This window comes from Schistocerca piceifrons, chromosome 4, assembly GCF_021461385.2.
Source record: "Schistocerca piceifrons isolate TAMUIC-IGC-003096 chromosome 4, iqSchPice1.1, whole genome shotgun sequence".
Taxonomy (NCBI): domain Eukaryota; kingdom Metazoa; phylum Arthropoda; class Insecta; order Orthoptera; family Acrididae; genus Schistocerca; species Schistocerca piceifrons.
The window spans coordinates 382,324,421-382,330,601 of NC_060141.1; positions in this window are offsets into that span (position 1 = coordinate 382,324,421).

A 6,181-nucleotide genomic window follows, 5' to 3' on the forward strand; every position below is an offset into this window, starting at 1 on the left:
CCTTAGGTTAATTAGGTTTAACTAGTTCTAAGTTCTAGGGGACTAATGACCTCAGAAGTTGAGTCCCATAGTTCTCCGAGCCATTGGAACCATTGTGGTCTGAAATTCACATTAGACATGATATTCCTTCTCAATCAAGTAGATGTTGGGTTGAACCACAATAAAGTCAGGAGTGGCGACATGTAGAAAGTCTGTCGCCAGTAACCTTTCTTATACTAGTTATTTATTTCTATTGACGAAACAAACGCTACGTAGGGTCACAGGACACTTATTCCATCTTTTATTTGAGCTTCTGCATGTCGATAAAATTGTTTCTGAACTGCGTATGCAACTCAGACCGCCCTTTACGCGGAATTTGATCCCTTCGTGACAATTCAACTCGACTACAATTTGATGTTTATTCAAAACTACAGAGTTCTCAACATCTCCACATATTGCGCGTGAGTAGGTTCGAATCCTCTCCCGGCACTAAAGTTTTCATTATGTATTATCGAGCTTTAGCATGAGAACACTTTCTGCTGGTAGATAATAATTTTGATTTGTAATGTATTTTCATTTGCCGACAACACTAACGGTATCTGACGTTTTTGACTCTCAGTGAGGCACAGAACTATTTGCAAGTAAGTTCAAGAATGCTATTCCAAACTGCTGGTGGAGAAAAATTCGGTAGCTGATGTCTCTTTGTGTGTAGTCAACAACGATATGTGTGGGGTTCGATTCCCAGTCAGCACTGAACACTTCGTCATATTATTTCTAGTTCAAACATGCTCACATGTCACTGCTGGCGTAACAAACCCATAGTTAATGTTCGTTTTCTCTAGAATATAACAGCGATATGTGCCGGGTTGGAGTCCTGGGAAGGTAAAAATTAATGTTTCGCCTCGTCATTTCACTTAAAACATCTAGCAACTGCCGAGAAAATCCGATATGTGGGAGTTGATTATGCTTCGATAACAATCCGATTAGGTTCTGGGTTCGAATCCCTGTCCAACACAAAGCTTTACCTCACGGAATTTCAAGTAAGTTACTTGTGAAGAAGCAATATTTAACACCTCTCGTAGTACGTTAACAGGGACAATAGGTGCTGGGTAGGAATTTGCGTCCGTTAAAAATGTTTACATTATGTAATTTAAAGTTGATATTAGCTAACTGATACTGACTAAAATCGAGGTAAATCACTCTCTGTATGCTTTGTCAGCAATGACTGTTATTTTCCGTCAGTCACGAAATCTTCGCTTAGTCTGCATGACCTGGGTTTGAACCCATATGCAGAACGAGACGGCTCGTCGTGTCATTTGAAGTTCATACATATTCTCAACTAGCTGCTCGTGAATAACTTAAATTTTTAATGTCATTTTGTCTTAAATAATAAGTACACTATGTTACTTTGAAGAGGAAATCATGAACACGACGAACTTACAACGTGCATTTTCTATCTGACGTAATAATGAGAGTGGTAACGTTATAGGTATGTCATTTATTGTAATAAATGTGTCCTTACAAGCCTTAAGGAAAGTATTATCTGTGATAAGGTGTTCCCTGATATTTGTAATATCGTGGTATTACTTTACATCTTCAGTTATTGCGATACAGAGCAGTGTTTTCTAGTGGTGACTCGTCGGAGCGATTTTCAATAGTCAAATGACTGTACCACGGAGCGATTAGAGGACCTACTAGACAGCTGCGTTATGCGGGTTGCATGCGAATAAGGCGAAGTGCAATTCAGATAAAAAAAAATGGTTCAAATGTCTCTGAGCACTATGGAACTTAACTTCTGAGGTCATCAGTCCCCTAGAACTTAGAACTACTTAAACCTAACTAACCTAAGGACATTACACACATCCATGCCCGAGGCAGGATTCGAACCTGCGACCGTAGCGGTCGCGCGGTTCCAGACCGAAGCGCCTAGAACCGTTCGGCCACACCGGCCGGCACCAATTCAGATCGTTGGAATACTTTTGAGCATAACCGTACATAGTTACACCTTTTCATTAGCTGACGTGCAGGATCTTTTTGTAAGTTTTTTTTTCCATTCAAAAGAACTTATTGGCTTCTAATTAAATTAGTTATAGTATTTCGAGAAAGAAATGCGAGTCAATGTAGTGTCGTCCGAGAATTGTGCTAAATTTGAAAGACAGGGCTTCCTGAACGGACACCCTGAGTGAAAAAACGTAGAAGTCGGGTTCCTCTGCCAGGTTCCAACCTTATATGCAGAAAGGAGATAGCCATACATTGCTAAGATGAAATCTATTTCCTTTTGGCCTCACCTTGTACTTCGTACATGCAGGGTTAGTTACGATGTTTGTAAATGGAACCATGAACTTACTTCAAGCGTATTAGAAGCAACTTAGAAAAACTATTTCAGATGTGTATTCGCCCTCAAGTTTAAGGAACAGCTTTGCTGAAACAAGCAAACATTTTAGAGGTCGGATACAGTGATGGAGGCTACCAAGAGACGCCCCACTTGGGCCGTTTCCAGCCATCTTGGCTTTCAGATTTAGTGTATTCCTCGCATACTGTTGCAAAACTTCTCAACGCTGGCACTATGTAGCGTATTTACCTCTTGAAGAGCTTTCAAATAACATTAAAAAAGTTTCCTCATTAGTACAGCAAATACTGTCCCTTCGCAAATCAACATCTCATTCCATTGCCACCTTCTCACAGTTCCCGTGTTGCCTCAGTCAACCTAGAAGCTTGGTCGAGTGCAGCGAACACCAAGGCTGTGATACGCACTTGACTGAAAACTAATATCAAAAACGTTTCAATCCGTAACAGCCAATGAACATAAGCCTTACTTGTAAATTATGTGAAAACTAAGTTTACGTAAGAGTGCTGATCTGAGTCACAACATATATTGGAACCAAATATTTATAGTTAAGCAAACAACAGTTCATTTTATTACCTTTGAAGATCAACTGGGACGTCCAAACCAAATTAGCTGCAACTTATTTGGCTAAAAACAAAATAAAAATTCGGTTTGCAAAAGACAAGTTATGTTTGTTTGTTCTTGTAGGGTAAACAGAATTTAATGGTCTACGTACCATAGACAATTTCACAATTTATAGCATTTTCTTGTTTATGTATACAAAGCGCTTGTTACACTACTTGCCACTTATCTAAATTATTTCGCTGTCGTTCTAGGGTCATCTACAAATAAATTCATACCTTCTTTGTATTCTCGTTTGTTATAAGGCCTTTATTTTTCCTTACATTTCTCTGTCTTACGTTTAGCAAAGTTGTCTGTTCGACGATCTACACATACTTCAATTTACTAACCAAAGATGACATTACGTTGAAAAGCACTACCGTGCACAGGTCAGTTGAACAAACATAAAATATGAAAATTACAGTGGACCGTGCGGAGTTAGAGAAGCGCTGTTGACTCATTTCAAAGTTTGTCAATAATGTCGGAAGTAGGTTAGTATCGAAGTTCGCTTTGTACTTTCTTAACTGTAAAGGACAGAAACAACGAAATAACTATTTCATTTTAATCTCACTCGGTAAAAAATTGAAATTCGGCCTTCAGTGATGTTTTATTCATAAGTGTGCTTCATTTAATAAGAGCCAGGTAGAGACAATGTAGACAAAGTTAGGCTTGCTGCGTTCTCATATAGTGTTGCAAGATAGCCAAGGAAAAGGGGTCGTTATTTGTAACAAAGACCATGGCTTGAGTCAACATATATTCAAGATCTCCACATCGTAGTATGTTTTAATTAGAGGCACCTATGCACGAGAAGGGGGAGTTGGCCACTGCAGTGTCCGAAAGAACAGATACCATCTTCATATGTATATAGTTAAGGCTCACCAGGCATTTGACCATCTTCTTCTGTGCGGATGCACAAACAGTGCCCGAACTCTTACGGGAATCGGCGGCAAAGCCGCGAGTAATGAGTATGATGGGCAGGGGTACTATTAATATAGTGCAGGACAATAACTTGCGAATGTGGGTCTCACGGGAGGCGTGCCGGAGATAAGTGCCTGCAGTCTCACTATCCTCTGTATCCTCAGTGGCTCAGATGGATTCGCCGGCACGGGCAAAGTGAGCGGATGTCATGTGACGTTCGCCCAGACCAAACGCAACGAACAACACGGAAAAAAAGATGGATACAGCGTTTGCTATGTAAGCAGGAGATCCTGGGTTCGAGTCCCGGTCGGAGCACACATTTTCAAAAAATGGCTCTGAGCACTATGGGACTATACATCTGAGGTCATCAGTCCCCTAGGACTTAGAACTACTTAAACCTAACTAACCTAAGGACATGACACACATCCATGCCCGAGGCAGGATTCGAACCTGCGACCGTAGCGGTCGCGCGGTTCCAGACTGAGCTGCCTAGAACCGCTCGGCCACAGCGGCCGGCCACATATTTTCAACTGTCCCCGTTGACTTATATCATCAACGCCTGTACGCAGCTAAGGGTGTTCATTTCATAGTAACTTTATGCAGTATATTTAATAAAGGAGGGGTACTGAACATACCTATGTGTAAATATGTGACACTCACAATGTGTACTAGTTCACAAAGGAAACGTCAGTTAGCCAAATAAATTAGGCTGTTCATGTATCGGCAATGATCTTCGGGCACTATTGAATCGTATTTGAAACAGAAGATAAACTGTGGGAAGCTATTTAAGAGCAATTTACAAGTTTACAATGCAACTCTCAGTTAAACTGAATAAATTACACTCGTGAAGTATCGGAAGTCTCTTAAAGCATTACTGAAGCATGTTTAAGACATAGGAAAGAGTGTGGCAAGCTATTTAAGATCACAGAACATTCGGTTAAAATGGATACATTAAGACAGCGAGACATTGAAAATAATCTCAAGGCAATGACGGAAGAAAAATCGCAACACCAAGAAGGAGTTGTGCGTCAAAAACGAAATTTGGTAGCTGCGTTTCTGCATCTGAAAAATGATGTTTATTCAAATAACGCGGCAGTCACATAAGAGTGGCGCTAGCAGCACCATTATGAGGACGCAAATCAAGTTTTATTTAAATACACGCTGTAAGGACCGTGAGCGTTTGTTCCCCTTAGAAACTGGACACAGTGAATTGATCTTAGTCAAGAATGCCTTACAGGCGACAACGATGCCGTCATCATCAACTCAGTGAGTGTGAACGAGGTCGTGTAATAGGGCTGCAGAAACTGGACGATCCTTATGCGATATTGCAGAAAGGCTTGGTAGGAAGGTAGACTCTGTACATGATTGCTGGCAGCGGTGGTCTCGAGAATATACGGTCGCAAGAAGACCGGGCTCAAGACAGCCACGTGCCATTACCAAGAGCGAAGACCACAGCGTTCAGCATATAGCTCTGGTGCATCGTACTGCATCTGTAGCAGCAATCTGAGCAGCAGTTGGCACCACAGAGACACAGAGAAATGTTACAAATCTTTCACTTTAAGAGCAGCTCCGTTGTGGTACCATTCATGGACAGTATTCCATGGCGTGTTTTCCAACAGGATAACGTTCGTCCACAAAGGCCTGTTGTAATCTAACTTGCTCTACCGAGCGTCGACATGTTGCCTTGGTCTGCTCGATCACCAGATGTGTCTTCAATCGAGCCCGTATTGGACGTAATCGGACGACAACTCCACCGTCATCCACAAACAGCATTATTGTTAGACCAGGTACAACAGGCGTGGAACTCCATCCCGAAAACTGACATCCCACACGTGTACAAAAGGGCTGGATAAAAAATCTATACGTCGATATCGGAATGTAAAATAGAGTGCCGATATTTTTACTTTATATTAAATTTTTTTAGCAATTTTCCCTAAAAGTTTGAAATTGTCCCTTTGAAATTGTAGTAAAATATTATTTTACTTTCACTGTGTGAAGGAGACTTACTAATTTTTGAGCTTTCATCATGTCCAGTCTTTCTCTTTGACTGTTTGAAGCAAGTTTAGATGGCACAAAGGAGAAATTCGACTGCACAGCTGGGGGGGGGGGGGGGGGAGGGATGAATGGTATAACAAGACATCCAATGGGTAAAAATAGCACAAGTGTGCTATTTCATCATACCAACATTCTTCAAAAACATTTACTGAAACTGATGAACAAAAATCTGAATGATAGCAAGATTGGTATTTGCGGTGGGCGCAGACGTGTGACGGGAAATGCTGGCGCCGGCCGGTGTGGCAAGCGATTCTAGGCGCTTCAGTCTGGAACCGCGCGACC